This window comes from Mustela nivalis (assembly GCF_964662115.1).
Source record: "Mustela nivalis genome assembly, chromosome: 4".
NCBI lineage: Eukaryota > Metazoa > Chordata > Mammalia > Carnivora > Mustelidae > Mustela > Mustela nivalis.
This window is the reverse complement of record NC_139023.1, coordinates 122,432,441-122,446,247: the sequence shown is the minus strand read 5'-3', so window position 1 is coordinate 122,446,247 and position 13,807 is coordinate 122,432,441. Positions and strand designations below refer to the sequence as shown.

The following is a 13,807-nucleotide window of genomic DNA, read 5'->3' as shown; positions in this document are numbered from 1 at the left end:
TTTTTACTTATATTGATTGGCTTGAACTATTTTTTATAAAGATTTTATTTATTTATTTATTTATTTGACAGAGAGAGAGAGGCAGCAGTAGAGGGAACACAGACAAGAGGAAAGGGAGAAGCAGGCTTCCCCCTGAGCAGGAGCCCAATGTGGAGCTCAATCCCAGGACCCTGGGATCATGACCTGAGCCAAAGGCAGAGGCTTAAAGACTGAGCCACGTAGGTGACCCCCACTTGAACTGTTTTAAAGATTAGCTACGTTTGTAAATAGGACAAATGTAAGCCAAAGTCTCTTTTAAAGTGATCTATAAATTTTGGTAGATTTATAAACATCTGATGAAACCTAAAACCTTAGGGAAAGACAAGGTTTTTAACTTTGTGAATATAGTAATCTCAATATTAATCATAAAGCCAAAGTGAACTTCTGAATTACCTCTGCAAACAAAAATTTTCGAGGACATTTTAAAAAAGCCAACGTTAACAAAATTTAATTTGAGTCAGTTAAAAAAAAAATTGCCACGTCTTTTCCTTCCTCCCCACGTTAACTGCTGCTCTTCCTCTTCAGCTGCCTGTTGCCATCACTTCCTGTCACTTGAGACAGACTCGGCCTCCATGTCAGTCTGCTTAGGTGTGTCCTGTCAGTGCCTTTCTGCTTTTCCTTTGGCTATGGTTCCTGTGAGCTTTCAGTCACTGGTAAAGACCCAACGGTGAATATATTATTTACCATGTGTCAGTTCCAGCCCACATTGATCACTAAAATGATTTGTGCTAAATCCCAGTTCATATGATGGGATTAAATCCATCGTTTGATGTTGTTTCATGGTTTTCTGCGAAGAGCATCATCAAACCCAGGAACCCTAATCCTTGAGAATCACAGTCTGTTGCTTCCCCAATCCTTTGTAAGAACACCAGTTTCTCTGGGGTTAAGGGCTCCAAGCACACCACTTGACCTCTGGCCTCCTATGTCTGTCCCCATCTGCTGACCCCCTAGTCCCTTCCTCCCATTTGTTGAAGGCTTTGGCACCAGCCCTTAGAAATTCTTCTTTCCAAGATTTTCTAGTAGTCCGGGGGAGTTCACTGTTCCAGAAGCCTCTCCATCCCTTTAGCTTCTATTCGCAGAAGATTCCCTCTGCTTTACCTCAGCCCCCTCCTGGACTTGGTCATTACTTAACAGTCATCCAAGCTCTCAGCGATTAACTCGGGCCTCCTGCGTCTTGCTCAGAGTACACTGATTTCCTTCCTCTTTCCCCAATCCATTAGTCATCTCCTTCCTTGTCTTCCTTGCTCATTCAGTACAGATTGAGGCCAATGTTTGGTGCAAGCTGGCATTCACAGGTGGAGGTGTCAGCAGCCCCCAGGGGTCTCATTCTCTCAGCACCATATGGAGAGTTGTACTTGACCCCAAAACTCCTGATTCACCAGGAAATAGCTCCTTCCTTCTTTTTATAGAAAAACCTAGCTGGGCATGGCCAGATAGTCGGAACCTTCCTGCCAGCTGCTGGGGGTGGAGGGGTGGGGTGCTGGGGATGCACAGCCCCTTTCATTCACAATCATATCATTGTAACACCTTTCTTTGGTATTGCCAAACATGGGGTTGAAGACCAGGGCTTTACCTCCAAAGACCTCCCCAATCTCCATAAGGCTTCCCCGTTCAGTATGTTCAGTATGAACAATCTGTGTTTCCTCACTAGAATAGCATGTAAAATCCCACACAAAAAGCTTCAAGCCCTATCTCCCCTGAATCAGATTGCTCTACCAAACAGAAATTCTAGACCCACCACTGTCTCTTCTCCTCATGTTTCTATTTCTCCTATATGACATTAAATCCCAAACCTAAGAGTGCCCTCCTGCCTGCTTTATAAGAGGACAGCAGTCATTTTTATTCCATTTCTCTCACTAAAGCACCTTCACTCTCCACCATATGTGACCCTCTCACCACGTTGCTCCTGCCATTGACCATCTCTGCCCCCTCATATCCTCTCAGGTATGACTTTCCTTCTTACTTCACAGAGCACAGTAAAGTCATCTGAAGAAATCCCTACAACTTCCCACTTCTGAATCTCCATCCACACCCATCCTCCTCCCTCTGCCACAATAAAAGGGGGAGCCCTTATTGCAGTGTGGCTGGTCCGCCCCCCCCACACACACCCCCAGTCAGTCCAGTATGGAACATTGTCCCTCCCTGCATTCTCAGGAACCATGCCCTGCTTATAATGGCTTCTCACTGTACTCTCTGCCACTACAGACCATTCCTACCAGTATTTACACCTGCTCAAGTCTCTTCCAGTTATTTAAAAAACAAACAACAATATGGACCCTCAGCTCTATGGTCAAATAATCTTCAACAAAGCAGGAAAAAATATACAGTGGAAAAAGGATAGTCTCTTCAATAAATGGTGCTGGGAAAATTGGACAGCTATGTGTAGAAGAATGAAACCTGACCATTCTCTTACACCACACACAAAGATAAACTCAAAATGGATAAAAGACCTCAACATGAGGCAGGAATCCATCAGAATTCTAGAGGAGAACATAGACAGTAACCTGTTTGACATTGGCCACAGCAACTTCTTTCAAGACATATCTCCAAAGGCAAAGGAAACAAAAGCGAAAATGAATTTTGGGGACTTCATCAAGATCAAAAGCTTCTGCACAGCAAATGAAACAGTCAACAAAACAAAGAGGCAACCCAGACAATGGGAGAAGATATTCGCAAATGACAATACAGACAAAGGGCTGATATCCAGGATCTATAAAGAACTCCTCAAACTCAACACGCACAAAACAGATAACCATGTCAAAAAATGGGCAGAAGACATGAACAGACACTTCTCCAAAGACATACAAATGGCTAACAGACACATGAAAAAATGTTCATCATCACTAGCCATCAGGGAGATTCAAATCAAAATCACATTGAGATACCACCTTACACAAATTAGAATGGCCAAAATTAACAAGACAGTAAACAATGTGTGTTGGAAGGAATGCGGAGAAAGGGGAACCCTCTTACACTGTTGGTGGGAATGTAAGTTGGTACAGTCACTTTGGAAAACAGTGTGGATATTCCTTAAGAAATTAAAAATACAGCTTCTGTATGACCTTTCAATTGCACTACTGGGTATTTACCCCAAAGATACAGATGTAGTGAAAAGAAGGGCCATCTGTACCCCAATGTTTATAGCAGCAATGGCCACAGTCACCAAACTGTGGAAAGAACCAAGATGCCCTTCAATGGACGAATGGATAAGGAAGATGTTGTCCATATATACTATGGAGTATTATGCCTCCATCAGAAAGATGAATACCCAACTTTTGTATCAACATGGACAGGACTGAAAGAGATTATGCTGAGTGAAATAAGTCAAGCAGAGAGAGTCAATTATCATATGGTTTCACTTATTTGTGGAGCATAAGAAATAACACGGAGGACATGGGATATGGAGAGGAGAAGGGAGTTGGGGGGAATTGGAGGGGGAGATGAACCATGAGAGACTGTGGACTCTGAAAAACAATCTGAGGGGTTTGGAGGGGTGAGAGGGTGGGTGAGCCTGCTGGTGGGTATTATGGAGGGCATGTATTGCATGGAGCACTGGGTGTGGTGCATAAACACTGAATTCTGGAACACTGAAAAGAAATTAAATAAATAAAAATTTAAAAAAATAAATAGAAAAAAAAAAAGCAAACAACAAAAAAATTCATCTCCCTCAAGCTTCTCTCTTTCTCTCTCCCTCTCTCCCCACTTATAGTTCAAATTCTGAAAAGAGATTTTATATTCAATGTCCCTATTTCCTCACCTCTTGCCCAGACTGCACTCCTCTCCAGTCCAGTTTCCACCCCTAGGACCCCAAACAGCAAGAAAGAGGTAAAATTGACTTTAAGTACATTTTATTTCACCCAAAATATTATCACTTCAATATGGAATCAATATGTTAAAATGAATGAAACATTTTACGTTCTTGTTTTCATCCTAAGTCTATGAAACCCAGTGCATAGTTTACATTTACAGTAAATCCCAACTAAGACCAACAACATTTCAAGTGTTTGAGAGTCACATGTAGCTAATAGGTACCATTATTGGATAGCACAGATCTAGAATGATCTTTTTTCAGGGCAAAATCTGGTCGTGTCACACTACCCCCATATTAAAAATTCTTCTGAGACTTCTGACTTGCTCTTAGCTTGAGGATCTTAAGACCCTGGCAGAGTCTGTGGAATGGCTTCTGCTTAAACTTCTGGTCTCTGTCCCTTCTCCCCATCATCATCTGTGTGCCAGCCACATTGGTCTCTCAGGTTTTCAGACACACAGAGTCTCCACACCCACCGACATCCTTTGCCTATCCCTTTCGTGAATGCCATCCTTTACTAACACCCCCTTCACCATCACTGTCCACTCCACCTGCCTGAGCACTACCTGCCATAGATGTTCTCACTTCTTCGGTCTCAACAACCCTTCACGTCCCATACTCTAAAGCCTTGTTATGTGTTCCTTTCCTTCACAGCATTTATGTCCCTTTCTAACTACCCTCCCACTTGTATGATTAATGTCTGCCTCTCTCACCAGGAAATGAAAAGGAAGTTTTTCTTTATTTAGTTCATCAATGTATCTTCAATGGTTATCCAGTAATTGGCACACAATAGGTATTTGCTAAAAACCTTTAAATAAATAAATGAGCAAATCAAGATAATCAAGAAAAAGGAACTATAAATTGGGGTACAGAAGGAGAAGTCAGGGAATACTATCAAATTTGGTTTGTCGAAGCCAGTTTGGGGATGGAGGAGTGGGAGGAAATTACTCCTGTTGAGACCCTATCTTGTGCCAAGACCTCTGCTCACTGTTTTATGTATGTTTGTTTAATCCTGTAACAAGTCTGTGAGGGGGGCATTATCTTCCTTTTAAATTCAAGGAGGCTCAGAAGGGCTCAGGAACTTGCTAAGTAACAAAGCTGGGATTGGAACCATTATCAGTCTGGTTTCAAAGCCCACAAGCTACACATTTCACTAGATCTCCACAGACAGGTTCCTATGCTTCATAATCTTGCTACACTTATTCAATGAGAATGTTAGTAAGCACTCAAATACTAGAAAACTGGATTTTTGGTGGAATGGGTGTCTGTGTGCCCATTTTGTTGCAAGATTTCTCCTTAATTTCTCTTTCTTCTGTCTTGTTGTTGGTTGTTGCAAGATTTCTTTACACAGATGTGGCCCAAATGCATGGCGCAATTCAAGGATGATTGCCACATGGGAGAGTCGTAAGTGGAATCAACGTTGCCTACAATGATGTCACTTGCTCTGGTAAGTCCAAGAAGAAAGTTAAATGATAAATGAATCATGGCTTGAAACCCCAGGACACTGAAATCCCAGTTGATTTTCTGTCCTGTTTGAGCAAGGTCATGTATCCAATGCGCTAACAGAATGCTTGGTCTTCAGAGAGAGATCAATAATTATTAGCTATTATTATCATCATTATCATTGGAGCTTCTCACTTTCTGTCCTACAGAAGCATACAGGTTCTTAAAAATATTCGATGCTGGCTCCGAAAGACTCCCTCCGAGTCGTGGCCATAAATCAGCTCCTGGAGTGATCCAGGGCACCCACCAACCGTGGCCCAGGCAGCACACACCCAAAGCTGAACTGACTGATTTCCAGGGCTCCACGCACCTGGTTGTGCCCCACCTCCACAGCCTGATGGGGACTGGGCCTATTGAGGGTTGGTGCTGTGTCTCTTGCACAGGTTAGCTTTATGACCCAGCAGATCACAAGTCCTAGTTTTCACATGTATTAAATGGCGTGCGTGGGGGAACAGGATGATACTTATCCAGAAGACAGCACCCAGAACCTGGTTAAGGCTCAGTGTTATATGTTCTTGTTAGGAAAGGCCCTAGGATTTAGACTACGGGAACTTCGACCACTCCAGTTTGCTGGAGGTTGGGCCAGTCCAATCAAGTTGCTGACAGGGCAGGATGCAAATAATGAGGACATCTGTCCTGGGGAAAAGAATATCCCATAGTCACTTCTGGTTCTGGTCACCTTTAATTTCCTGATTCAAGGAGCTCCTACCCTGACCCCCCAAGAACCTTGTGGGCTTTCTGATGACATCCCCAGGTACGGAGGGAACAGTGGGAATACCACCTCATCAGTGTGAGCATGCTATGGGTCCAGTGGGTTCGAGTCCTACCTTAACTGTTCATCTGTCGAAAGGTCCAGACTGTCTATTGGAAAGTTAGGATGCAATAGTTCTTGTCTGTTGTGAGAAAAATATTTCAGAGTGATTTTAAAACTTTCCTCACATCAGGAAGATAGCACAGGAAGGCAGTGTGGTGCAGTGGTTACGAGAGATGGTGAGTCCTGTTGCTAACTGCACCATTGCACCCGAGTCTTGTCCCTGAGAAGTGAATGTCAGAGAGTCATGGAAATCAGGCAAGGCCCGCCAGGACTCATGGGGTACCAGTATCTATAAACACGAGATATGGGTTACTTGGTATGTAGAGCCAAATGAATAAATGTGCTTGTTTTATGGAAAATCAACTGGAGAAGCACAACTGTCTGTAAATATCTGAGCACAAACATTAGGCAAAAGTAGGTAACCATGGGGGAATTGAGAAGAGAAAGGGGAATTGTTGGTCAGTTGACTGAGGAACTTTTAGACATAAAATCATACAGCTTCAGGGATGCCTGGGTGGCTCAGTCAGTTAAGCTGCTGCCTTCAGCTCAGGTCATGATCCCAGAGTCCTGGGATCAAGCTCAGCTGTGGGCTCCCTGTTTGGTGGGAAGCCTGCTCTCCCTCTCCACTCCCTCTGCTTGTGTTCCCTCTCTCCTCTTGCTGTCTCTCTCTTTGTCAAATACATAAATACAATCTTTTTTTTTTTTTTTTAAATCACACAGCTTCAAAGCTGCGTTGACAAATAATAAAAATTCAAAAGAGAAAATTAAACAATGTGAATGGATATGGACTTCTGGGTAAATTTTTTTCCTCACTCTCCTAAAAAGCATTTGTTTCTGATCTTAAGAGAACTGCTAGGGAAATTATCAGATAGATGACTACTGTTCAAAGGATCAGCCCGCAAACCCGTCTACTCTCTGACCCACTGAGCTCTATAACCCAGAGGACAAGGAGACACTTGATTCAGTGTAGACCGAATATAAAATCACTAATGCTCCCCATTACTTTACTTTCAAAAAGGCAGACATTATCAAGCAAGAATTGTTCCTGAGGGACCCGGAAAAGACAAACTGGCCAACAATTCTCTATGGAAATTGTGCCGGAAACAGCATTCACTTGTACTAATAAGCCCCTTTGATAAAAAGCACATACACTGGGGTGCCTGGGTGGCTCCACGGGTTAAGCCTCTGCCTTCAGCTCGGGTCATGGTCTCAGGGTCCTGGGATCGAGCCCCATGTCGGGCTCTCTGCTCAGCAGGGAGCCTGCTTCCCCCTCTCTCTCTGCCTGCCTCTCTGCCTGCTTGTGATCTCTCTCTCTGTTAAATAAAACTTAAAAAAAAAAAAAAGAAAAAGAAAAAAGCACATACACTAAGAAATGCAATTATTATTGGGCTTTCTGACTTTGATATGAACATTGTTTCCTTCTGGGATGAGCTCAGTTCCCTCAGAAAGTAAGGGTGTTGCTGGAATGAGTAAAGGTCAGAGCATTGCCTCCTGCAGGTTCAGCTGGAACAGAAAAGGGAAAGTATTTGGGAAGAAGGGGAATCCCATCAGAAGTAGAGAATCGAGTCCAGGAAATAGGAGGGGACAGAAAAAGGAGGTGGGGAGAAACCCAGTTCATGAAACCTGCATTTGTGGAGGCTTTTTACCTCCTCATTACTGGATGGCTACAGCCCTAGTCTGTAGGCCCAACAGTGACTTACCATTATTCACTTTCACAGGAGAGAGCCATGGGACTTGGCTTTGGGAAGGAAAGGGGCATGGCTCTCTTTTCCAAGAATGAAGGATAGGTCTGCCAGGAGATGTTTCCCTGGTGTTCGCAGAAACACTAGAAGAGTTGTTCTGTTTCAAACCTCAGAAACTTGCACAACTGGGCCCACGCCAGCTATGCCAGGAACCAGGACGGGTGACTCTGTTTGGCTCCGGCTGTCCAGTGAGCAGCTACCTTATTCGCTCTTGCATAATATGTATCACAGAAATTTCAGTTTTAGGAAATGAAAGTGACTGTGGAGAACCCAGACTTCCTCTGGTATGGAAATTGTCCCTTGTCTTGTCTGGCATGCTGCCATCTGTCCAGGAAGCAGATTCCGAAAGGTTTTATGGAGGGAAAGTGGAAAGAGGCAACTATCAAGCTCCCACTGGGGGCCAGGTAGACTCTTTCAGTCAACACATGCTTATTTAGCATGTCTTTTCATCAGGCACAGTGCTGGTTGGTAGGGGGACCAGCACAAAAGCCATGGCCTCTGACCTCAAGAAGCTTGCAGTCGTGAGGAAGAGACAAATTGAGCGAGTAGTTCCAGGAGGGACAACCTGAATCTGAACAACATGACTCATGAGGCACAAGTCTCTTAACATCCCTATGAAAGAATTATGACCCCGTTTTGCAGATTGGCAGCCTGAGGCTCATAGACATTAGAGAGGCATCGTCAGGATTTGAACCACTGATATCTAATTCCAAAGACCATGTTCTTTCTCTTGGTTGAGTTGAGGATCTGCCATTTGTAGGTCACCAGAGTGAGAGCCTGAATAACAATTTACTCTTTTACAAGACTTTCATACCCTCAAAGGGAGAAGAGCTGCACAAATGGCTCTATTTACCGGGAGTATTAGAATGGGAAGCCACAGGAAATGTGGATGGGTGGGTGGCCCTTACTGGGTGGGTGGCCTCAAGTGTATCATTCAGTATTTCAGGGCCTCAGGTGCTTGGGAACATTGCCTCTTTAAGGGGTTATTGAAAGGTTAAATTAGGGGCGCCTGGGTGGCTCAGTTGGTTAAGCGTCTGCCTTCAGCTCAGGTCATGGTCCCAGGGTCCTGGGATCGAGCCCCTCATTGGGCTCTCTGCTCTGCATGGAATCTCTCTCTCTCTGCCCCACCCCTGTGCTCTCTCTCTCTCTCAAATAAGTAAATGAAATCTTTAAAATAAAGGTTAAATTAGATGGTAGAGGTGAAAAGTCATCTGTAAACTCAAACCACTGTCCTCATGCCTATTACTGTTATGGCTTTTCAGCTTGGAAGACAGGACACCTCCCTTGGAGGAAAGGACAGGGGTGCTTGCTGCCCAGTGTGAATGATTTGAGTTCCCTAGTGTCAAGTTTCCTCTCTCATCACCTGAGCCCCTGAGCAGAAGTCACCTGGCCGTCTTCATGCTGCCCTGTGGGAGTCTGGGCTCGGTGAACCATGCAGAATGTTGACCTGCCAGCAGCTGTTCTGCCATCAGTCAATGAGAAGCTTCTCTTTGTCTCTGGGGTCACATGTGTTCTGCCAGCATCCATTGAAATGAGACGGGCTCCTTCGCAATTAGGGCAAAATCTCCAGTACTTCGTTGTTCCTCACAGTGCTGTCTTTGTCTCCCCTTGCTGAGTTCACGGATGACCACGAACTCAGGGGCTTAATACAACACAGGTTTTCTATCTGACAGAGAGCTGGAGGGCAGACACCCCAGATGGGTTTCCTTGCACTAAGAGCAAAGTGTCCTCAGGGCCGCATCTCTTACTGGAGGCACTAGGGAAAAATTTGTTCCTGTGCCTTCTCTGCCTTTTAGAGGCCACTGCATTCCGTGGCTCGTGCCTCTCTCCTCCATCTTCAAAGCCGGCTGCCCTGTCCCTCCAGCTCTCTGTAGGACTCAGACTCCTCGGCCTTCTCTCACTTATAAAGACACTGGTGATTACCTTGGGCCTACCCAGATAATCCAGAATGATCTCCCACCTCAAAACCAGTTGATTAGCCCCCTTAATTCCACCGGCAGTAACCTTCATTCCTCTTTGCCCTGCAACATAATATGTTCACAGCTTCCAGAGGTGAAGTTGTGGACATCTTTGGGGGACCGTAATTCTACCAGAATTCTACCAAGTTGTGCGGAAAAGAATCCAGAAATTTGATAGTTGATAGAGGGAAGCCACTTTGCTATAGAACATTTACCACAAAACATCCACGTATCTGATTTCTGGCTGCCTCCTCACCTCTTGCATCTCTCAGGAGAATTTTAACTACCATCGTAGAATAAATACTTATAATATGTTTATGAAGTTGCCTAAGGGAGAAACAGCTCTATGCCACATTGAGGCCTGTCCTCATGACACACATTTTGAGGTTCATATTTAAAACACCAGATTCCACTAAGTGACTTCACATACATTATGCAGCCTAAATTGTATGTCCGACCATTCCAGACATGTTTGGTGAAAATACTGACAGCCATTTTCTCATGACACAGGTTAGACCAGTGGAAATTTTGTTTTGTTGATATGGATTAAGAAACACTCATTTTGTATGATCCTACTTTTTGCTTTAGCATAAAGTTAATTCTACCATGGATCAAATCCTGTCAGCTTGGTGCCTAATGCACCTTGGAATTCGATCATAATCCTGTGACAAAGTTTAACTCCTATAGCCATTCCAATACATGTGATAAGTATATGTAATGCATTTACTACGTGTGTATCTTTTATGTAATGAATTTGTTATGGGCAGCTATCTCTCTCTTAAGTTAAGCAAAAAAAAGTTCCTTCCCATTTTTTCATTCATATCTATTGCATGCCCACTATATGCTAAGCAATGATGCTGAAGAAATACACGTGAACAGAACAAAACTCTCCACCCTCGTGAGCTCAATTCTTGTCAGGAAGAGGGGGAGACCACATGGCAGGCTATGGCTTCACTGGGTCCTCCACTCAGGCTCTTATCCAGATGAAATCCAGGTACCGACTAGGGCTCTCATCACAAGCTAAACTGGGAAAAATTCACCTCCAAGATCCCTCCTGGTTTCAGCCAAATTCATTTACTTACGTTTTGAGTTGAGGTTTTAGCTTCTTGCTTGGGGTCATTGCTGGCTCCTAGACTAAGCCACCTGCAGTTTTTCGCCACTTGGGCTTCTCCAACATGACCCCTTACTTTATGACAGCTTTCCCCTTCAAAGACAGCAACAGAGAGAGTTTGCGAGCAAGATGGAGTCTTATACAAAGTAACATATTTATGGGAGTGACAGATATCCCATCACCTTCACCATATTCTATTGGTTACAAGTAAGTCACGGGTCCCCCTACACTTGACAGGAGGATATTATATAAAGGCATAAACACTAGGATTTAGGGATCATGGAGACCACTTTAGTGTCTACCTGCTATATCCTGGGACGGAGGCCCTATTAGAGCTCCTCTTGGAAATTGGCACATTGTCAACTTTGCCCACCTTCTGTGGCCAAACTAGACAGTAGGCCAAGCCTGATGATGGGACAAAGAAGTATAGTCTGCCCACAGAGAGGTGCTGTGCACCCCAGGGGAGATAGTGGATGGGATCTACCCTGTGTCCAGTTGAAATCAGTCTTGTCTGAGACCTCTTAGCAGGTCACCAGCATAGAGTGAAAGTGAAAGTTACAGCTGAGTGTGGCGTCCTCTAGAGAGGGAGAGAAGAAGGGCCAGGGCTCACAGGGGAAGAAGGAGGCCAGGGGAGGAGTTAGAAAAGGAGGAGTAATGGGGAACAGAGGAAAACCTCCAGTGGGAGAATTTATAGTAGGAGAGGTTCAAAAAGGAGGGCTGGTCTGTAGCGTCAGATCTCATGAAGAAGTAGAGAAACCACTGCCTTGATGAGAGATGCCAAGTCCCACTGGGGCTATCTTAGAGTCATTGACTTCCTGGTTCAGGTCATCAGCCTATGGCAACGTGAACAGCAAAGAAATAGCTACAACTCAGGGGCTCCTGGGTGGCTCAGTTTGTTGAGCGTCCGACTCTTGGTTTTTGGCTCAGATCATGATCCAGGGCTGTGAGGTTGAGCCCCATGTCCAGCTCCCCATTCAGCAGAGTGTTTCTCTCTGTCTCTCCCTCTGCCCCCCCCCCTAATAAATAAATATGGAACACCTGTGTGGCTCAGTCAGTTAGGCATCCAACTTTTGGTTTAGCTCAGGTCATGATTTCAGGGTGGTGGAACTGAACTCTGCATTGGGTTCCCCACTGGGTGGAGAGTCTGTTTCTCTCGTGCTCTCCCTCTGTCCCTTCCCTTGTCCATGTGCACTGGCTCTCTCCCTGTCTCCCTCTAAAATAAATTAATAATAATCAATCATTCCTCTAAAAAAAATAGCTACAGCTCAGCTTCCATCTTCTGCTGCTCAGACACATCCTGCTCTGCTGTGTACACGTAAATGTCCTGTCACTCAGCATTGAACTTTCATGAAGTACCTTCTCCAGGCCAGGCACCGGACTGAGCATTTTGGTCAAGAGGAGAAAGAGTTGTGATTCAGGAAGGGACTCAAGTTATCAGGATGTAGGCCCAAAGCAGAAGTCCCCATGGGAAAACTGTCCAAGGGAGCAAGGAGCCCTGCCCCACACCTGAGGTCCTGCTCAGTGGCTGAGGACCGACACAAACCAGCCTGGGCCTCTCCCTACCTGAAGATTCCCTGCCTGCACGTTAGGCCAGCTCTTCTCACAGGAATGACTGAAGAATAAAAGGAAACAAAGCAGCTGTATATAAACTTCTGATTTTAGCAACAAGGTGGGGTTATGACTCAGTTTATTCTCTTAGCTACAAAAGACACAGCCAAGTCTTACCCAGATGACTCACAGCTGCTGGCTCACCTGGGTTTCATGCCACATTAAAGGGCCTGTTGGCCATGTTTTCCCTTTGCAATGACCAACTATCCCAGTTCCTTCAGGACTATTTTGGTTTTAGATCCTGGGCCACTGGGGTGGCTGATCACTCGCCATCATCTCTTCTAGTAGATTCTGCAATGAACTGAAAGGTACTGGTGTGGCAAAAATCTGGATTTTAAGTTAATACATCAGGTAGACCCAACCTCAGATCCATTTGTGTGCTCTGGGGACTTCCAAGCTGTGTGATCTTAGAGAAATTACTCTTTATTTTAAAATGTAAATAATATTTGCTTCATGGGTTCATTAGAAAGTTCTCACTTCACTTTGCTTCGTAACACTGGCCACCACTTTCTTCCCCCAACACAGAGAGCCCACCCTCCCACTTTGCACTTCCTGTTCCTTCTGTCTGGAAGGCATATTCTCAGATGGGCTCTTTCTTGTCATTCAGGTCTCTGCTGAACTGTTACCTCTTCCCGAGGTCTTCGCTGACCACTCACTCAGGAGGACCTCCCAACGCTCCAGGGGGCTTGTCTTGCACCTATTTGATTTCCTTCCTAGTGCTGAACACAATTGGGAATTGTCTTGTTTATGAATATGGTTGGAGCCTTCTAAAATGGCTTTCCCAAATCCCCATCTGCTGATATTCATGTCCTTGTGTCATCCCTCCCCCTGATTTGGACAGGACTTAGAGACTTGCTTCTAGCAAATGGAATACAGCAAAGCGATGGGACGTCACTTCTGAGCTTACGTTCTAAAAGACGTTAATCCACCCGCCCCCCACTTGCTTGCTCTGATGAAGCTGATCAAATGGAGAGGTGGATGTGGCCAAACACTGAAGCAGCCAGTAGCCAACCACCAGCAAGAAACCACACCAAAGGGCTTGGAAGCAAGTTCTCCCTCAGCGGAGCCTTAATGTGACTGCCTCCTGGCCAGCACCCTGCCTGTGGCCCCTGAGAAACTGTGAGGCAGAAGTCCCAAGCTAAGCCACAGAAACTGTGAGGTAGTAAATGTTGTCACTAAATTCTGAGGTGCACCAATAAATAATTAATACATGATAATAATTAA

At 44.8% G+C, this 13,807-nt stretch overlaps 1 long non-coding RNA gene across 1 annotated transcript in view; it reads left to right on the top strand.

Moving 5' to 3' along the window:
* Nucleotides 1–13,807, top strand: part of LOC309862637 — an 18,968-nt gene extending 5,161 nt beyond the window's left edge. Inside the window, exons 2-3 of the long non-coding RNA XR_014310617.1 lie at nucleotides 5,185–5,294; nucleotides 13,191–13,807. This is a non-coding gene — a long non-coding RNA (uncharacterized lncRNA). The remainder of the gene's footprint in view (nucleotides 1–5,184; nucleotides 5,295–13,190) is intronic.